At 37.8% G+C, this 21,446-nt stretch overlaps 1 protein-coding gene across 9 annotated transcripts in view; it reads left to right on the forward strand.

Moving 5' to 3' along the window:
• The first annotated feature begins 10,010 nt into the window (after nucleotides 1-10,010).
• The window catches only part of LOC112982191 (ran-binding protein 3-like), a 79,861-nt gene continuing 68,425 nt past the window's right edge, over nucleotides 10,011-21,446 (forward strand). For 4 of the 9 annotated variants that reach the window (XM_064501047.1, XM_064501049.1, XM_064501050.1 and 1 more), the window contains exons 1-3: nucleotides 11,542-11,676; nucleotides 12,582-12,682; nucleotides 19,586-19,653. The gene's annotated coding sequence lies outside the window, so the exon portion shown is untranslated. Of the gene's footprint in view, nucleotides 10,564-11,541; nucleotides 11,677-12,581; nucleotides 12,683-19,585; nucleotides 19,654-21,446 lie in introns of those variants that run through there. The other 5 variants (XM_064501051.1, XM_064501055.1, XM_064501052.1 and 2 more) reach the window with 2 other exon arrangements.

Below are 21,446 nucleotides of genomic sequence, written 5' to 3' on the forward strand. Positions count from 1 at the left end.
TTTTAACCATAGTATTTAAAATCAGTAATGAATCTCAGGTTTCCTTTTGAGAATTCCTTTCTGTGCATCCAGTGTGCAATGTATTGATAACTGAGACTAGTACAGATCAACTTCATTGCTTATAAGAACTTGAACTTGTTTAGTAGTATTGCTGGCTTATGGTATTTAAATTCAAGGTGGTGAATTCTTAACTAGCATGAATGAGCCTAGCAGCGTTGACTTCAGTAAAGTCATCGTCAGTCTACCTATTTTGAAAAGTAAGGAAGTAATTCATCTCTCATGGTTGCAGAATTGATGTCTCCTGAACCAGGATTTCTCTCTCACTCTTGGGGGTGGTGGTGGTGGGGGAGCTATTGCTGGATTCAGTGAGATTTGCACACTGCGACATAAAAGAGGGCTTGGCCTTCAAACTTGATCTATTTTGTTTTGCACAGATCACTTAGTTTACTAGGTGGAGTTATTTTAATGTCTTGTAGAAACACCAAGGGAAGCGCTACAGAGAAGTACAGAGTAAAAGTAGCTTGCTTGTACTGTGAAGTGCTTTATATTTTTATGAAATCAGTGTCTTTGTCCAGTGGATAAACCAAACCCGACTGCAAAAAACTATAAAAAGGGATAGCCATACATTTTCCATTACCACAATCAGTCACAGTCTAAGGTGAAAGTCAATAAAAATTTTCATATTTGATTTGAGGTGAATTTTCCCCATTTTTCAGTTTTGTTTTAATTTTACAGGCTTAGTTGTGGAAGTGAATCCCTCTGATCAGGGAACAGCACTCTTATTTCTTTTAAAGATGTTTCAAGAGAAATTCTAAGTATGAGGGGAAGCATAGGAGAAGATATTAAAGGTAACTATCTGGCATTTTTGGTATGGGGAGAGGAACATGAAACTAGAAAGAAGTCTTGGGTGATGCATTGCCTTAAAAGGAAAGTCAAGCATGAACTGAATGTGAAGCGTTTGGGAGTAATATTTGTATATGTATTAAATTTTTGCTTGGTCTAAGGTTTTGAGTTGGAGCTGAATATGGGAGTGTAAATGATATATAGACATTTTCATTACAAAAATGAAAGCATAAATGCAATATTCATTTGTTTCTGTAACAACATTTAACTCTTCTTATGCCCAATGGGAACTGTAGGAATGTGTCTGGGATTTGGGAATTATAGTGCATAGCTACATAGAAAAATAGGTCTTTTAGCCTATCAGCCCCTCCCATGGCAGTATTATGCATGTATAGAGCAGAACATTTCTCTGTATAGTGACTTTTATATGCTAGGCTGTTATCACATTCCTCATCTCTTTTTTTGGAATATATTTTATGTAGGCCATGTTTTCTAGATGTCTGGTAATCCTATTGCTCTCTGCTGCAGTCTGCCCAGTGGGTCCAAATTTTTCTGGAAGGGCAGTGCCCGAAACCGGATACTGTATTCTAGCAGAGGCTGATCAGACTAGATTACTTTGCATGTTTTGTGGTCTATATTCTCTATATAGTCCAGTTTGATTGGTTTTTTGTAACAGCAAGCCATTGCTAGGTCACGTTCAGCGTGTGATTTACTATAACCTTTAACTCCTTCCTAGCCAGCTGCTCCACGTTCAGTATTTGTAGTTAGTTGATTATTCCTGCTTACATATAGTAGTTATGCATGCCTGTTGAACTTCATTCAAGATGTGACATCATTCAATACACCCCTCCATTTTGACAATTAAACATAAATAAGTACTCTCTGAGAATGATTTTCCAACAAATGATGTAGCTACTCTATGCTAGTAAAGTCAAGAACAAGTTTCACTAAGCTGTTCATGAGGATGTCATATGGGACAGTGTCAGGTACCTTACTAATGTCTGGAAATGTGACATTATGTGCTGCTTCCATAGTTACAAGGCCTGCTACCTTATTATGAAAGACTTGACGTGATTTATTCTTGACAAGGTATTTGCAATTTGTTTATTTGTCAGCGGGATTTTTCTGGGAATTGAAAATGTAATTCCTCTGTTCCTTTCCCTCCTCCCCCTTAAAGTTGTATATTGTCATCTTCCTTTCTTGGGTCTTCATGTCTCTTACATGTCTTTCACAAATACTCAGAGATAACTGATTATGCTGTAAGGTTACATCAGGCATTTTGCTAAGTAAACTGTAACTATGAGTCAAACTGATATGAAAATTATTCAACGCTGATTTCATTTATAACATTTTAAAACTCTCTCGTTTATTCTTTCCTTATTTTAATCTGGAGTCATGTTTTCTCACTTAATTTCTCATTGAATTCCTGATCACAGACAATCTTTCTAGTGAATTCTGCTGCCATGTAACTTTTCATCTTTGCTGAGGAGTAAAGCTCTGTTATCCTTGCTCTTATTACTAATGTAATTATTACTTATATAATTCTTTGTTGTTACTCTTGGTCATCTTTGCTAATTGCATCTGTGTGTACCTTGGCCTTTCTGATTTTTGTCTTCTGAAAAACACTTGTCTGTAGCAATCTAACCTAATTTCCACGTTCTCTGTGCTCTCTTCCTGTGTTTGAGGCTAATAACAAGCTCAAGATTTAGCCAGACTGGTCTCTTTCTATGCTTTCCATCCTTCCTCTGCATTGGGCCAGTTTGTACTTGTGCCTCATTGCTTTGAGGAATTGCCAGGTCTCTCTAACTCCTTTTCCCCATGAACTTGCCTCCCATAAATTCTTAACTAGAATTTCCCTGAGTTTACTGGAAGCTACCTTCCTGAAGTTTGTTTTTATTTTGCTTTTCTCTCTTTGGTTTCACTGCTGTTTCCTGGTATTCTAGTAAGAGATTTCTCTGTGGTAAGTTATAATAATATTCCAAAAAAGCAGCAGTAGGCTTCTGAATTTTTAGAAATGCACAAAATCACATCCAGCATCTGAGATTTGTCAGTGCTCCCAATTCTTGTATAGCGCTGCATAGTCACTCCAGTTTTATTTGCTGAGACAGTGTCATGGGAACGTATTTAATACATCTTTTTAGTGTCTTTTATTTCAGTTTACAAGGTTACAGCCAGAATCATGTGACAAGCCAGCTCTCTGTGGATGACTGCAAACAATAGTTTGAGAACTACTAATTTAGAGTACAGCCATTACCCTATTGGAGCAGGTCCTTGGTCCATTCAAAATAAGGTGGAAAAAAACCCTGTAATGCCTTAGAATGCAATGCACGCATCTGAAGATTACTAAGGATAAAGTTCAAGGAAGAATTACAGGGAGAGCAAAATTGCAGAAAATACTCAGTCCTTAAAATTCAAACATTTCCTTTTCCAGTCTGATCCAATTTTATAACCAAAAGAAAATTAATGTTCCCACTGACAGTACTTACTATAGGCAGGTTTTCTTTCCTCAGCTCTCAGACTTTTCTTAGAGTTACCTTTGTTGCATTTTTTTTTTTCCTCAAGCACATGACTTCTCTGAAAATCCTTTTCTCCTCAAAGTAGTCTCTTTCTTCAAATCTTCTGTTTGGTTGCTTTTAAAAAAGTTGATTTGTTTGGTCAGAGCTCAAGTTAGGATTTCAGAAAAACCTGTAACTTTGCCTGTCCTGATTAACTAGTCCTTTATTCCTTTTAACCCCTTACTCACTTGTCTTACCTCTGAAGAAAACATCTTATTTGCTTAGAGAAGTGAACCTATTTCTTCAGCATGCAGTGCTTTTCAAAACTGAAGTGTTGTGTAAAAGATGATGCGCATACAACAATGATCTTTAAAAGAAATCCTTGAACATATATATCCGTTTGGCCATAAGGTCACCAGTATCTCATAAGTGCTTAGCTTTCTCTTAGATATTTTTTAAATTCCTCTAACTCCTTCGCAATGACTACTTTTACGCAAAAACTCTTGTTATTTCGTATGCAGTAAGAAAGTCTTACCAAACTTCTTTCCAGTGTTCTGTAGATTTCCACTTTCATGCACCCCCAAAATGTTTCTGCAGTAGAATCAAGTGTTTTCCATGCATGTTGGTGAAGATCATGCTGATTTCTGTTAGAAATGGAGTTAATGCTGCAACAGCCACTCTATCCTTCAGTTAGGTCCTTAACATTTCTGAGGGGAAAAAACAGAAATAACAAAGTACTGAAGTGATTAATTAAGAGGATTACATTAGTTAATGTATGCAGAGTGCTTCAAGATGAAAGAACCATAGAAGTATGAGGCAAATGTAGTGCTACTAGGAGTTAAAAGTCAGTCAAAAATATATGAAACACACCATGTAAACATATGAAGTAAGTTTTTGGCAAACGAGGATACAGAATTACATAACACATAGTAGTCTTGTAATCTTCAAGATGCTGGTAAATGGAAGCATAGCACTATCAAGCCCCTCTCAGCTCCAATTGAATGAATCCTGCAAAAGATTTACAGTTAAAGAATAGGAGAAAATGTTCTCAATGTTTTAATCTATTTAGGGTATATTAGGATGGAAAAGCCTTTATTTTGTAAAATAGTGTGTTTTATTTAGGGGGAGGTTGTAATTCTGGTTTGGTTGCAGTCTATGTACACACATGCAAAGATCAGGATCTGTGGTTCAGATCTTTTGTTAAAAAGGATCAGAATCTTCACTCCTCCATGTATGAGGCAGCAGGTCTTCAGGTCTGTGTGGGCTGAGTAACACCACATCCAGTACAGACATGCCTTTTGCTCTTGTTGCTTTTAACAGTTCTGCAATAACAATCCTACAATGCCTTCTGCCAACCTCTTGGCCACAGGTTTCAGCTCTGCCGGCTGAGGTGTGGCTGACCAGATGCTCCCCCCCTTGGAAGCCTTGAATAAAAAGTAAGTTTCTGCCAGTGCAAGTGTGTAAAGAAAAGCAAATGGTACCATCTCATTATCTATGTAGAGCCAGGAGTTGTGAAGAAAAGGCAGGGACTATGCAGGCCACACTTCTGGCAGATGCAGGGAGAGAAGCATCTACAGGCAGTTAGTGAAGGACTTCCAGGCACAGGAGGGAAGGGTGGGATGAGAGCCGGTGCTGCATCCATGCCAGAGACACCACGGAATGATTCCAAGGAACGAGAAGTATTTCCATGGGCGCTGGAACTAGTGAAGCCTGGTTTCCTGTATGCACTGGTTGAGTAACTGTTTAACTGAATCATGCTGAGGTTATGCTTATCAGACATCAGAAAATGAGAGAAAAATACTACGAATGCCTGTGTGTGGGAAATTGTACTGTGTGAGACACGAGAGAACCTACAAAGAGGAGAATTCATGGCTCACTGAGATAGTTTATATGAAGAGAGCATGATCTTGTTTCCTCAAGAAATCAGGCCAAAAAGTCTGGAGCAGTTGCTGTGACTGGATGCTTCTGTAACAGCCTCATATATTTCTTGCAAGGAGAGCAAATACTGTGCAGTAGTAACTGTGAGCACCAAGCAAGATATTATGTTTCTGAGCTCCATAGAGAAGAGGTGAAAGAGAGGGGAAAAAAAGACTTTGGACAAGGAGGAGGGAAATCTCTCAGTAGATTTCGTCCAGCCTTTAGGTTCCAGGTGCTATTAAAAATACAAAAGAGCTAGAGTTAGTTTCAGGGAACAAACTAAAGGGAGGAACACAAAGACATGCCTGGTAAATGTAATTTTTCTTCCCCATGCAGCATACTCATTTTGCCCCTTGGCCTCCTACCAAACCAGGTTTGAAAATGGCTCCCTTCATTGCTCATGCACATAGCACAAATGCTACAGGGCTGGGAGTGATGTTTGTTTTGCAGACACTCACTCCTGTTGCAGCTTGGAGATCTGAGTCCTCTGCCACATAATGCCCAATCTCTCTGAGAGATACAGGTACTGACTCAGTAAGTAGCTGATAAATAGGGCTATGGAGAGAGAGAGAGTGGTTCATCTGAGGAATTTCTTTTTTTTTTTTTCCAAACATGGTCCAGCTGCCAGCACCCTGGGTGAAAGTGCTGTATCCACATTCCTTGGATGTACATGGTGAGGCAGCAAAAGGTAACAGAGGTGATTTTCTACTTTTCCTCTGGCCTAGTGCAGGATTTAATATCTCTGGCTGTTGGTCATCTTTAGCAGCCAAGTACAAGTCAGTCATGGTAGCTTTTAATGGTGAAATTTTGAGAACAAGTATAGCATGTGTCTACATTGGAGGCAAAATTGTTGTGAATGTGAGTCTGAGAAGAGGGATGGAGGTTTCTGAACACAAAACTTGCCAGGGTAATGGCCTGGGAAATTTCTGAGTGAAAAATGTACCTGTTGTTCTTACTATGTTCAGGAAAACAGAAGCTTGCATGCATTTTTCTGTCACTATATCAGGAGACTACCTGACTGAGATTCCTAGTTCCTGATTCTAACAAACAACCCAGTGGGGCCCTGAATTTTGGCCAATGGCCCAGTAGTGTGACAATACTGAAAGCTGTGAAGAAGATAGGCTTTGTTGTAATCACAGATAGTTAGTGTAACGAACATCCAAATGCATCAGGGAGTTGTGGTTTTTAACTTCACCTTTGTATCTAAATCAGGATAACAAGTAAATGAGAGAAACCAAAAACACGTAATTTGCTTAGTGGAAAAAAACACTGTGTTTATAGATCGCATCCAGTGTACTTTTTGGATTTGTTCTCTTCCTGACTCAGATCTAACATCAGGTGCATCCAAACAGCCAAACACTTTTAGCTCAGTATTTAATATGTTCTGGGATGACTTGTTCAGTCTCCTCAAATCTTAAGTCATCCTGGTTAACTTCTCTCCTGAAGGGGACAACTGTGCTAACTATAGAAATTTCTGGTTATTAATGGCTTTTTTCAACTTGCCTGCTTTCCTGTTATTTTTAAAGCTCACCATGTTGCCAGACTGTATGGGAGTTTGGGGCCTGTATGGGAGTTGGGGCCATTTGCAATGTAATAGCTATAGCGTTGCTGCTTCAGAGCTGGCATTTCTTACATTGGAGTGTTTGGAGTGTTCCTATACATTGAGAGCTGCTTTATTGCTTGTTGATGAAGTTCTGTTAGGTGTAAGTGCCACGCACTAACCTGAATGACTAGATACTGTGCTCTGTTAGTATACATGCTATTGAAATACATGTTCATTTCTGTGTTGTGCATAAAGGCCTGATACAAAGCTTACTGAAGTACTTCCAAAAGACATTCATTGAATTGTACAGGCTTTGAATCGAGCTATAACTGTGAACATGCTCAAAGGAAGAGGTGGTAGTCCTGCAGGGTGACTACACTGGTGAGTGTTTCTGGGAAATATTAAGCCTCTGTCTCCTTTCTTTAGATCACTGTCATGACATCATCCACAACTGCCCCTCCTCTCCTGTTGCCCTTTTGCGGTTCATACAGGCTGCAAAGCAAATGTAGGAGGGGAAAGTAAGATGCAAGAAATTCTCTGTATAGTCTCTGGTGTGAGTGTCTGAATACTAAAATTCTTCAACTGTACTAAGTTACCTGTTTAATTTTAATTTATTTTTTAAAGCTTTAGTTTAATTCAGATTTGCAGAAAAAGTAAGTCACCTCCTAGAGCTAAAGGCAGACTCTACCTTACCAAAAATGGAGAGGTGCCTGCCTGATTGATCAGAGTTACAATCCAATCTATAAACTCTGCCAAAGGCGCTTACCCGACAGAGACCTTCATGAAGACTTAGCGGTCTGCAGTGAAGGCCACATGCCATGTCCTTACAGTGGAAGAATTAGGACAGATGGTCAGGAAAAACTGGGATGACCAAGCACTGTTGTGCATCATGCTGTTTCGGACAGTGGAATAGCTTTCAGATTTGGGCATCCCCGAAGGTGCTGTGCTCTGAGCTTGCTTCAGAGCAAGACAGGCAGTTTTCATGAACATACAAACAACTGATAACAGAGAGGCTACAATCCTCCTCTCCGTCCAAAACAGCTTTCTAAAAAGAACTTCCAGATTTCTAAATATTCATTGCAAAAGCCTCTAAAATAATTTTTGAGTTCCTTTGGGATGAAAGATATTGCATAAATGCAAATGTTATTTAAATGAAATTGTTTTCTTTATAGAAGCTTGTTACATCCAAACTGCTCACAGTTTAATTTCAAAGAGCCTATTTGAGTTGATATTTTTGAGAATATATTTTTACCTTCACTTTTTGGCATTAGAAAGCATTTTCTTAATCTGAAATAGTAAAAAGCAAAATTGTCAACACTGCAGCTTCTTGTCAGGTATTTATTAATACAAACTTAAATCATTTTTACAACACCTTAAATAATCTTTTAAAAAGATAATTATAACTTATTTTTCATTGTTCTGTGGAAGGACTAGCACTTGGCAGCACAAAAAACTTATTTCACTGTCAATCTGAATGTGACTTTTACAGACTTGGAAAAGTATCTTCTGTGGAAGAAAGATATTGCTTCTTTATCTTTGTAGTTCAGCCCATCTTTCCAAAAAGAACAGGAATCATAAATGATTGTTTCATTTTTCTGTCCTACTGTCTGGGAACGTCTCTAAATTTGGAGGACCACATCTTTTTGTTTAGTGGCACATAAGCACCACCTTCTGGTAAAAACTAGTATTTCTCTGGGATTATAGGGATACACAGAATAACATTTATTACTGCAAACCTGTTTTGAATTTATTACTCTATGATGCTATCACTATTTGCACTGTAGAAAGATGAATATCTTCAGGACATTTATTGATACTAACAATAACAATAGTTGTAATAGCTATTATTACCTAATTACTCACATTATCTAATAAGTTAATAGTGCTAACAAGACTCACTCATGACCAGGGGTCTGCTGTGTTAGGCACAAATTCAGTCACCAAAAGATGACTGGCAAAAAGCTAACAATACAAAACAAGAGACATCCGATAGCTACCATCAGACAAGTACAAGGGAACATTGAAATGCTGTTGGTCAGCATGATAAGCAAACCACAAATTTAATTATCATATTTCTTTGTAGGCTATCTAGAGAACATTGTTTTAGAGTGCTGCTTCCAAGAGATTACTGGAGAATAGGCTACTGAAGTCAACTCAGTAGAAATGAGAGATAATAGGTAGGGCTGGTGGGCCCTGAAGAGTCTTAGGGTGACAAAAGATGGTAGTTTGTATTTCCTAGAGAAGAGGAAAAAAGAGGTAGTGAAAAATTGCCCACAAGATTGACAGGGTCAAAATAAATTGAAAAAAGTCTTTTTCATACATTTGAGCAGGACAAAGTAATGTTTGTCAAAGGAAGAAAAAAACCTCAGAGAAATAGGATACAAAAGCTTGAAGAGTTTTACTGTGCAAGTGAACAGGGAAGTCTGCTTTTCAGGGAAGTTATAAAAAACATTGGTGGAATCAAACATAGTCTCAGTCTAAGACTGTGGAACATCCTGGAACAAAATCCAGGTTACACAGTATTTCAGGTGAGCTGAACCTGCAACCTTCCAGGGGCTGGACAAGGAGGAATTAATGGGCTTTTCAATTTCTTCTCTTGTTGCATCGCAGTGACAGAGCAAAATGGCTGTTCATTGTATTGCTCCAGTCCATAGCTCTGCTTGCAGATGGTAATTGCTTATGGAAGAAGGCTGCACTGGTCCTGAGTTTTCTAGACAGTAAGGGAAATGATTTTACAAACACTAGAACCTGCTGTTTCTCTACCACCAAATACCCAACATAGCCAAAAAGGAAATGTGCTGTGTTAGGCATGAAGACTGTCAATGAAATAAAGCCAGGCCCATGTGTTTGTGATACGTTTTCTGAGAAATATATGGCACACTCAGGGCAAGATAAAATACTAAACAATAATTATTGATGACATAAAAATGCTGTGCTCCACATGGCATGCCTTTGAACTGTGAGCAAGGAGAGTACCCTTGGCAAGACAAAACAGACTTTAGGAACTTCAGCAAACAGCTGCACAACAGGGAGTAGTTTTAAAAGGCACCAGCCATGAAAGAATTGGGCAACTTGTCAGACTGCTTCAAGATTATGCTGATAGACAGCATTTTTATGAGAAAGCTTTCAGTTTGTTTTTTTTTTTAGATTTGCTCACAAAAAACAGATGTGTTAAATTATTGGGTGTTATTTATTCAGTTAATGTTTTGCAGGTGGTCATAACTTCAGTTTTTGAAAAAAGCATATCAAAGAAAGTAGAAGATCCTCCTTTTCCAAGTGTCCCACTGGGGAAACATGACGGAAAAATTCTAGCTCAATTCAGAATGTAATTGAATCAGTCACTGGAATTTTCTGTAGTTTGTCACATTGTTTTATTAATACTACAAGACAGTAAGATGCCTGTTTAGAGATATTTATGATCTGAATTAAATCACAGACTAATATAATAGTTGAGGTTGGGAGGGATCTCTGGAGATCATCTAGTCCACCCCCCTCCCCTTCCTTGAGCACCAACTTCCTTCTCTGAGTAGGATCGGTAAGAGCAGGCTGCCCAGGACCATGTCCAGTTGGATTTTGAGCATCTCCAAGGAAGGAGACTCCACAACCTCTCTGGGCAACTTGTTCCAGTGTTTGATCACTTTTACAGTATAAATTTTTTTTTTTAAACAATTTCTTGTATTTCAATTTATGCCCATTGCCTCCTGTCCTTTCAGTGGATACCACAGAGAAGAGTCTGGTTCCATCGTCTTTACTCTCTCCCTTCAGGTATTTAAACACATTGATAAGATCCCCCCTGAGCCTTTTCCTCTCAAGGCTGAACTGTCCTAGCTGTCTCAGCCTCTCCTGATATGAGAGATGCTCCAGTCCCTTAATCATGCTTTTGGCCCTTTGCTGGGCTCTCTCTAGTCAGTCCATGTCTTTCTTGCACTGGGCAGTCCAGCACTGGACCCAGCACTCCAGATGTGGCCTCACCAGGGCTGAGTAGAAGGGAAGGATCACCTCCCTCGACCTGCTGCCAACAGTCCTCCGAAGGCAGCTCAGGATGCTGTTGGCTGCCTTTGCCACAAGGGTGCATTGCTGGCTCATAGTCAACTTGGTGTCCACCAGGACCCCCTGGTCCTCTGCAAACCTGCTTTCCAGCAGGTCAGCCCCCAGCCTGTACTGGTGCATGGAGTTAATTCTCCCCAGGTGCAGGACTTTGCAATTATCTTTGTTGGACTTCATGAGGTTCCTGTTGGCCCTGTTCCTTACCCTGTCGAGGTTCTTCTGAATGGCTGCACAACTGTCTGGTATATCATCCACTCCTTCCAGTTCTGTATCATCTGCAGACTTGCTGAGGGTGCAGTCTTACCCATCATACAGGTCATTAATGCAGACATTAAATAGTATTTGCCCCTCTATCAACCCCTGGGGTACACCAGTCATTACTGGCTTCCAGCTGGCCTTCACATTGCTGATCATAACCCTTTGAGCCTAGCAGTTCAACCAGTTATCAGACCACCTCACCATCCACTTATCTAGTCCATATTTTATCAGTTTGTCTGTGAGAACATTACAAGAGACTGTGTTGCAAGCCTTAATGAAGTGGAGGTAACATGCAGTGCTCCCCCCTCATCCACTAAGCCAGCCAAATCTGTGATAAATAATGAAACATGCAAAGTGAGTAATGTGTGAGAGATGATTATAGTCACATTCTGTATTGAATCACCAAAAAATGTTGTTATATATAATCTGATTATATTTCCTTTATACAAAGGGCTAGAACATACATGATTTGAAAGTGTGTGATTTGATCAGAAATGAGGAAGAGTTTGATGAAATTCCTATTGATACAAAGCTTGAACAATCACTACAATAAGGACAGGATCAGATTTTAAGGTATTTAAGCACCTTTTATAATTGAGGTAAATCAAATGCTTGTATCCTATTAAAAGCAATGGGTTTCAAGTCTCTTACCTTTTTTAGACACTTTTGTAATGCATAATTTTTGCCTCTAAGAAACTCAAGAAATCTAATCTGAAGTAGCCATATTTGTCATCTCTAAGTATAGGCAGAGAGAATATTTCAAATTGTTCTCTTTTTTTAAAAACAAAACTGGGGATTGTATTTTGTTTACCAGAGCTTCGGTAGATTAAATACATAAAACTTTTCCAGTGTTATATTCCTTTTTTCACTCAACTTGATACTTCTGGTATTGTAAAATATCCATGATTTTCCATGAGAAACTATTTGTTCAGACTGTTTCATTGTTTAGATGATTACCACAGATAATGTTGTCTTCTGTCCTCTGTTTTCATCAGTTTAGAAAAGTTTATATGATTTAGTAGTAGCATTCATCACTAAAACATATTTGTTATTTCTTACCACACTTCTGCTTTATTTTTCTTCACCATAACTGAATTTTAATTGATCTGAAGAAGAGCTGAAATCTCATTAGTTAGAAGCAGAAGGCTTACTGTGTTATTTTAGAGCATGTTTACCAAAAATGAATTGGAACTACGTAGTTTTCTTTAGAAGTCTGATGGTGGCATTGCTGTCTCTCAGTAGAATCCTTGCTGTGCCTGGATAATTTTGTTTGCAAAAGCATGTAGTATAGTGCAATATGATGCAGCACTTCCAAGTGGAAGGACATGCACGAGCCATGTAGTACCAGGAGTCAGAGCCTTTCCTTATCTGCTCCTTTACTCTTTTTTTAGGGCAATTTATTCCTTACCATGTGGCTAACCTAATTGTCTACCGATTCTATTCAAAGATGGAAATATGCTATCTCCTTCTATTAACAGAACTAATACCAAGCAGAAGATTTACACCCTCCCAAGACTTCCCACAACTGGGACATTAAACCACAATACCAACACCATAATACCAACACCACCAGAACAAGGTATACCATTCAAAAAATATGTATGTAACATGTATTTCCAGATATTTTGATCTATCTGCTACACAAGCTCCCACAATTCAATTTATCTTTTAGTTTTTTTCTGTTATGGCTCTATCTTGCCAATTGCCCTTAAAACTTCAGTGCAGTTAAGACAGTGTTCATTTGGTCTGGTTATGTTCTGATAGCGTGCCTTAGGTGTAATTGTTGCCTAATTAAAATTTCTTCCAGGCCAGATTACAGGCACCCTGTCTTAGATTCCTCCTCTTCAGATACCGATGTATGCCTGGGGTGACAGTTACGTGAGGCACACATGAGACAACGCAGGGAACACCACTCTTTGTGACCATTTTAATTTCTGTCCCAGAAGCATAGGGCCTTTTGTTTGTTCAGCAATGACAGCTTCACAATCCCATATTGTGCTGGGTTTTGGTATGCTTTTCCCTTTGAACCCCGATTTGATCGTAGTAGTGTTCCACATCTTGCCATAGGCCAGGTGGCCTGTGCATGAGCTGGAGGATGAGCACTCTGGCAAAGCAGATTGAAACCTGTGAATCCTGTCTCAAGTCAGGACAGCTGCTGCGGTGAAGGCTGACTATAGCTGTAATTCCCTTTTCCATTAGAAAGGTGCTCAGAAGGCAGGGTATTCTTGACCTGAGTTCTGGCAATTTGCAGAATAAATTTGATGATAATTGTGTCAGTTTAATTCAGCTGTGTTTAAAGTTACGGGGTATATTTTGTTTCTAAAAATCTCTGTTCAGAATATTTCTTCCAAATTATTTTAAGATTTAAAACAAGTGAAAATATGTTTGGGTTTGTTCTAAACTAAAACAAAACTAAATTAAGAACTTCTTGTGAAAGAGTTTCTGAGCGCCCTCTGACTTCAGCTAAATGCCCTCAGGTAATGTATGAGATTAAGAACTCACCAAGAAGCAAAACAAATTAGAATAGGAACTAGCTGAAATAGATGGTAACCAAACTTTGTTCTTTACATCTTCACATAAAAATATCTGATCATTGTAAGAAGGAATGAATAATTCAAACACTGCATAGCAAAGTATAGAGTGTTAACTTTATACAATTCCTTAGAGTTGCAAATTAATGTAAATACTCTAAGTTTCAGCAGTGATATCCAAGCTGAGGCAATTGATATCAATTACATTCTCCTTTCTAAAAGATATGTGACACATAAGCTTTGTAAATCAAGGATAGAAAATGAACTTACAAATTGCAACAGGCAGTAATAGGGGTTGCTGATCATTCCTAAGGAAAGATGCAACTCTCTTTGGAACAGATGGTGATTAATTCACAGCAAGCTTACCATAGAATGTCAGCAAGCACATCTAATTACCTCCTTTAATTTTAGAACATTTTAAATTCAAAGTACATCCAAAGACATGAGAAAACAAAAAAATCATACTTGTTAAGTTGGAGATGCTTGTTTTTGATCCTGAAATATCAAACATTCAAGAAATTCAGAATGTGAAGAAGAAATCATCACCAGGAAATATTGCATGGGTTACTGCATTCTGCTTGACTTTATCTCCTTAAAGAAACAAAAATATAGTTCAGTGGCACACATTAAGTCTCAGTTCTAAAAAGTACTGAATAGTTGCCTAAGAAAAAAATAAAACCTTGTTTTGTTAGTGAAGCAAACCTTTTTACCTTATTACATTTGCTAATTTGTTTTGCCTATAACCCTTCAAAAGTGTTAATATATATCCTGAAAGCTAATCAGAAATGTATGTATGGCTAAACTATTTTTGTTCTTCCTCTTTCATCTTCAGAAATGAGCTTACTTGTATTTAGTTAATGTTTGCTCTATAAGCTGCATGACCATGTGTAAGGGATTTCTTATGCATATCTGAAAAGTAGCTGACGGTATCTGCATATTGTAATAGCCAAAAGTCCACCCAACCCCCAATCCTGTCCTTTCTAGTGGCCAAAACTAGCTGCTTTGGGGAAGAGCTTGCAAGCAAGACAGGAATATAGCAATATTTCCTTTGATATACCCTTATAGTTTCAAGCAATATGTGTCACGTGAATGGACATTACACATGTATGTCTGTGTATGTCCTGTCTCTGTCATAGTTTCTGTGGACTATTTGTGTCTGCAAAATCCTGTGGTAGTAAGTTCCACCATTTAATTATTCCTTGTATGAAAAAAAAACTGTCTATTTTAAAACTTCTGCCTGACAATTTAATTTGATCCTTTGCTAGTTTTTGTAATAGAGGAGATGTTGAACAGTCATTCCCTATTCACTTTCCATATGGCATTCATGATTTCATAGCCCTTAGTCATACCTCTGTCATCAGCTGTCACTGTTTAATCACTCATTTTGTGGAAGATACCTGATCAACTGTGGTGAATGCACAGTTCTTTCTAGTTCCATATTATCATTTCCAAGATAGGGGAGCAAGAACCTTAATTTGCCTAATGGTTACCCTACTTAAAAATCACATAATAATTTTGTTTTATAGATGGTCTCTTTGCTACTTGGCCACTCAAAATTGGTATAATACTACGTCAGTGGAAGAGGCTGGTTTCCAAAGAGCTTTTGGCCATGAGCAGCTAGAAACAATCTATAGCACCAGCTGAACTGTTGGATTTTAAGGCCAGTGTTCTGACTGTGTCTCCATCAGAGTCATTCCTTGTATTCTGAGTCCTATAGACTGATTATTTTAAATCAAAATCTCTTAAAAAAAAACAAAAAAAAAAGTGAAGTGAGATAGCATAAAGACAAAAAACATAAATTCCAAAAATACAAATGTGTTGCATTTAATTTGTATATAGTATGATCCTAAATACTTTATCATTTACACTCTTTAATGAGTAGTATTATTTTCATTCACGTTTCCCTTCAGAATACACAAAAGCAGCTCTTCATACACTCTTGAAGACCTGGTTAGACACAGAAACCCAGAAAAAGATAATTACTAAAACTCTAAATCTAAAGTGATACAGACATCTTAGGTGGGATTTTTAAAGTCAGTCACTCAGCATTGGCTTAACTGTGCTCTTACTGATGCCAATGGTAAAATCCTTTTGTTGTGAGAGGAGTAGAGCTGGATCAATATTAAATATTTTGAAAATCTCTCTCCTTTTGCATGTTTTATACAATTAGCATATCTTTGTGAGTTCTCAGTATGTGACAAACGTCTTCGTTTCACAGTTTTTAGGTAGTTGCATCAGGTTATCATTGAACTAGGTGTGGTGTGCTTAGTTTGGGGAATGTCAGATTTATACTGGGACAGCCCAAAGGTTTATCTAATCTTGGAGTCTGCCTCCTCCAGTGGCCCAAAGCAGCTGCTTGGGGAAGACTGGCGGCCGCAGGGCCTACCTCCAGGGTGGGCATCCCCCTGTGCATGCACACACACGCTGCAGAGCCTTAGTACTGCCCAGAGGTCCAGGAATTTTTTCATTTTCTTTTGAATGCCTTGAAATACTGACTACCACAACACTCTGCAACAATGAATGTTGTGTGTTATGCTGAAAAAATTTTCTCTTGAGATTATCAAATCTGCTGATTTTATTGGTGCCCTCTAGTGTTTATGTGGAGAGAAGTATTTAATAACCATTTTCTATTTACCTTCTCTACTCAAATTATGATTCATGTCCTTTCTGAGCTATTTCTTTTTGAAGAGGAAGAGGCCTACTCTCCTCAGTCTCTCTTCATGCAGAAGCCATATCTCCAACCATCCTTGTCACCTGTTTCTTTATAGCTTTTCTGTTCTCTCTTTAGTAGGGTGACAAAACTTTGTGCAGTATTCAGAATTCATTTATAGCAAGAATTTATAAAGAGGCATAATTTCTATGTTTTCTCTATTCCTTTCCTAATAATCCAGAGCTTTGTTTACCACTGAATTAATGCTTTCAGAAAACTATCTTAATTGCCTGTAAGATAAATTTAAAGATCATTTATGTACATAGAGTTAGGGAAATTTTTTTCTTTAACCTTCTTGTATCTTTTGGTTGTCCTTTTATCACACAAACATATATTTCTGCAGTTCTTTTTTGCAACCAGCTTTACTTTTGACCATTCTGAATAATAATTCTGGCCACTTTGTTACTTCACTATTCAATGCCTTTTCCAGATCATTGACAAATGAATTGAATAGCTCAGGTTCCAGTACAGCTCTTTGGGGGACATTTTTGGTAACTTCTAAGTATTTCTAACCTTTCTCTTGTATCTTTTAATCAATTATTTGTCTAGAAATTAAGGAGCTGCTGTTTTGCAGACAGAAGCAATGTACTTGTCCCAAAAATCTTACAGCTTTTCCCAGAGCTATAATTAAATATTGAATGTATAGAATTTAAAAAATGCAAATTGTTATATTCAGTGATAAAAAGGATGACTGGCGAATGAATGACAAAGACTGGCAAACAATACAGACAGTACCAGTATGATAAAACACTAGAGCTAGTTTAACTAAAATATGATCCTACAGTTTGTCCTTAGGCAAATGTCCCACAGGTTTCAGCGGACCTATGTACATTGTGACCCCGTAAAACTCAGGAAGACCAAAATCAAAAACTAGTCAGAAAGCTGAAAGGAAAAATAATGTGACACAGCATTCCAATGTGTTTATGAAGAGACCACACATACACACACCCCTTACCATGGGTATGGCTCATTCCTCTGCCAATAAAGCACGCAGTGGAAATTTCCACTGCAAGTTACAGCACATTTCCACCCTTTAACCCTACACATACTGAAGTTTTGCAATTCTTTATGGTACTTGAAATGTATAACCTTTACTTTACTAAAGATAACTAATCTGTTTTTTAATCTAATCTAATCTAAGTTTTTTGTTTAATCCTAAAAAAGTTTTTTTTACAGTTCTAATGAGAAATATCTAGATATAATAATTTGAACGATGAGGAACCTTTTTACCAAAATCAAAATTGTGTGTTTTAAATTGTTTTATATAGGTCAGCATTTCTATTGATAAAATTTGCAATTATATGTATGGCAAATATGAGTATTTTTCAGTTGCTGATATTTAATAGTTGTTAATGTGATTAGTTTGTTCTATTCACAGCAAATCATTTCTGTTCTGTGCATGCTGATTAGTAAGACACTTTGTGGACAGAAGCCAGCTCTATTGCTGCGTTTGAGCAGAGCTTTTTAAGTCAGTGTAGCTCTGTACTGCCACCTAAATGTACGCCAATGAGCCTAAATGTGCATCTGTGAACAGCTGAATACGATCATTTCCTTATCCTAAAGAGATGATGATTTAAAGCAGGTAGGATTAAAAGAACATAGCACAGAAGAGTTAAGGAGAAATAATAAGGAAGAGAAAAGAGCAGAAAGCATTTGTGGGAAAATGTTTTTTCAGATGATATTTTTGAGAAAGAAGAGAATAGAAGAACTAGAAATGAGAATGGTAGGAAAACAAGTATGTCCTGGAGATGCTAAGAGGGAAGAAAAGACAATATATGGCTTGGATGTGTGAGACAAAGGAGAAGCAAGCAATACTTGAGATATAATAGTCAGATGATAAAACCTCCCATTGTTCCTTTATCTTTCTTTGTTTTTAGCTATTTTGTTAAAAAAAGCTACTGGGCCAGCAGGCCTAATCTCCCACCCTGTTCTGAAGAGCTTTCATGTGATGGTCTTGATTGTGTTGCATTGTGACTTCTTTTGCCACCTCCCTTTACTGTGCTGCGTGAACAAAGTGCATAGCAAGGGAGAAAGGGGAGTTGACAGGGGTGGGACAGCAGTGCCTTACTGTTCCGAGAGGAGAGTATTTGCTCCTGGGAGTCTTTGATAGCAGGAATACCTCAGATCTGAACTAGGCTATGACAACGTAACAAGGATTTGTAAGCTGCATGCTCTTCTGATGTAACCAATTTGCCTTCCTTTTGTCCATACACTAGTGATAGCGTTACGTCTCTCTCCAGTGTTATGCATTCAGTGCTTAGTATTTGAAAACATCTGTACTTTTTCTGGAAATATGATCTCAATTTTGAGCTTTCTAAGCCTTTTCCACTTAAACTTTTCTATTTTTTTGTGTGTGCAGTTGGGAGATTTATATTCCTTCTTCCTTGTCTCGCATATTTAAGCAATTGATTATTATTCTACTCCTTTAACATCTCTTTTTCTTACCATTCTCAACTGTAGCTCTTTAGGGCAAGCCTCAGTTACATTCGCTGTTAACTGCTGCAACATCTTTTTCTTGAGCTGATGTTCTCAAAACAGAGTCACTGAAAACCGTATTTCTGTCCATCTATTTGACCATGGTCTTCCCATCTTTGAAAACTTTCTGTCTGCAATCTCATTAAATGAAATTCAAGCTTCTTGGCCTTCATAACGTCTTATAATTCATCATTTTTTCCTAACATGAAGAGACTTCCCTCTTTCCCCATCTCAAGACCGACATTCAGGGGAAGGAATAGTGTGACCCATGCATTTGCTTCAAACCTTGCAAAGACTCTCCACCTAGGCATATTGCTTCTGTCCTTTTTGGGGATACTCGTGATAAGGGGGATATCCGTGTAAACTTTGTTACTGTCAGGTGCAGTAGAAGTGCAAGTCCATGTTGCTATTCGCAGCTGTTTTAATTAACTGCCAGGTACCGTAACACCAAAATTGGAACAAAATTGGAACCCAGTGCTGTGGCTGGCATCTGACTCCCTCTGATTTGTTTGCTTATGCCCAGCAATTGAAAGGATGATTACACCTAATGGTCTGATTCACAGATTATAAGATGAGGAGCACATTGTGATCATGTAGGTTGATGTATAGCTGTATGTCTGGCTGTCTTAAATTGGATACTCTTTGTGTATATCCATTTTATTAAGCGATCCATTCTGCACCAGAAACTGTCTTCATTGCTTACCAGTCCTCCAAACTTGGTGACATCTACAAGTTCTATCAGTGATGATCCTACATTTTCTTCCAGGCAATCCATTAAAAGAATAAACAGTGGTTAGCGAAAGAACTGGTGGTATTCCCATTGAAGATCACATTGTAAGTTAACCAGTTTCTAATCTTTTTAATATCCCCAGTTTTGTACTGGTCAGAATGTGGTGCAGTACAGAGTCAGCTGTCTTACTGAAATATCAGAACCAATACTACAAGCTTGGAGTCTCAGCAAAAAAACAGTGGGTTGGGTTGTCAGGCTCTGTCTTCATTAAGTTTCTCTTGACTGGCCATACTTGAGTCCTCTCTTCTAATTATTTATTAATTGAGGCCTGTATAAGCCATTGATTATGTTGGAATCAATCTCAGGTTGATAAATCTGTAATTATCTGGAGTGTTGACCTTTTTAATACATGCTCACTATGAGCTTTGTTCCAGTTTTCTGGAAGTTTTCCAGTGTTCCAACAGTTACTGAAAATCAACAGTTATGGTTCAGGTAGCTCTGAACTCTCTAGCTCTTTAAAACTTTTGATTGCAAATTACATTGACCCACTGACTTAAAAATCCCTGTATTGTTCTCTACTTGTTGTTGACATCCTTACTTAGGTTTGGAATGGAATTTGTATGATTATCTTCCTGGAATATATATACCATCTGCTTTTTTCCCTCTGTAAATACAGACCAGAAGTAATACCTGGATGCTACTGCCTTTTCTGTCTTACTAACTTTCTACAATATCTATGTAGTCATGGACTAATTCCAGTATTAAGAACCTATTCATTGTTCCTAAAGTATGGAAAAACTCATTATTGACCTTGTCTCTACTGTCCATAGATTTCTTCTTGAGTTGTTGATTTCCTTACTAATTTTCTACAATTTCTAGATTTTAGTTTATTTTTCTTGATGACAGTTTCTTTCTTCCATTTGTATATGTGTTTTTATACATAGATACACACAGACACACACACACACAATTTTTCTTTGCTGCCTTCACATTTTTTCAGAGACTTCCTTGTTTTTCAAATTTCTGTCTTGATTGTGACTTCCAGTAAGGTATCCTTAAAATGTTTTCTATTACCATTCACATTTTTTCTCACAGACAGCTTTCAGTTCACCGATTTTTAGCAATTTGAAACTGGCCCTTTTAAAATGCTCATCGATGTACTAATGCATACATGGATATTAATAGTTCAAGTTTTCTTCTGCTTGCATATAAAGATATAGTCAAATTACAGTTCCTTGCAGCTTAACTATTGCTAAGTTTTCTTTCAGTGTACAGGTCTTGTTTATGTGTCAGTGTAAGGTCCAATATAAATCCAGTGGAATGTTTTCAGAGTTACAAAATTTAGATTTGTAATTGTCCTTATCCTCACTATTTTATTTTCAATAAAAAAGTTGGAAAAATAAATGCAACATATATTAATTCTGTTCACATTAGGGGTGATTGTACTCCATTGTCTGCACTTAGACTTAATGACACTATGTATTTGTCTCTCAAATTGAAGTACTGCATGATAATACAGCTTTTCTAGCCTACGCATTATGGACAGGTTCTTAAACAGATTATCGTAATTTTCACTAGTGTGATACGTATCAGGGCTCACACAGTATGTTGCCTTGTTTGTCCTTCAAGACATTTGATTCGTAATCATTCGAGAATCTTTTTTCAGACTTGCCAGTGACTTGCAAACAGGTAATGCCATTTTTGTTACAGAATGAGACTCTGTTTTTTGCCCACTCAGTTCTTCCTGATAGTTGTAGTCTTCCTAAATAGTTGAGACTGAGTGTGAAGTGGAAAGTTACAGGTATGCCTGGGAGTAAACCTTCCAAACTACAGGCTGAGGTCAGGCAAACTGTGAGCAGTATCCTAACAGCTCTTTCAAATGAGAGCAAACAAAGCT

This window comes from Dromaius novaehollandiae, chromosome W (assembly GCF_036370855.1).
Source record: "Dromaius novaehollandiae isolate bDroNov1 chromosome W, bDroNov1.hap1, whole genome shotgun sequence".
Taxonomy (NCBI): domain Eukaryota; kingdom Metazoa; phylum Chordata; class Aves; order Casuariiformes; family Dromaiidae; genus Dromaius; species Dromaius novaehollandiae.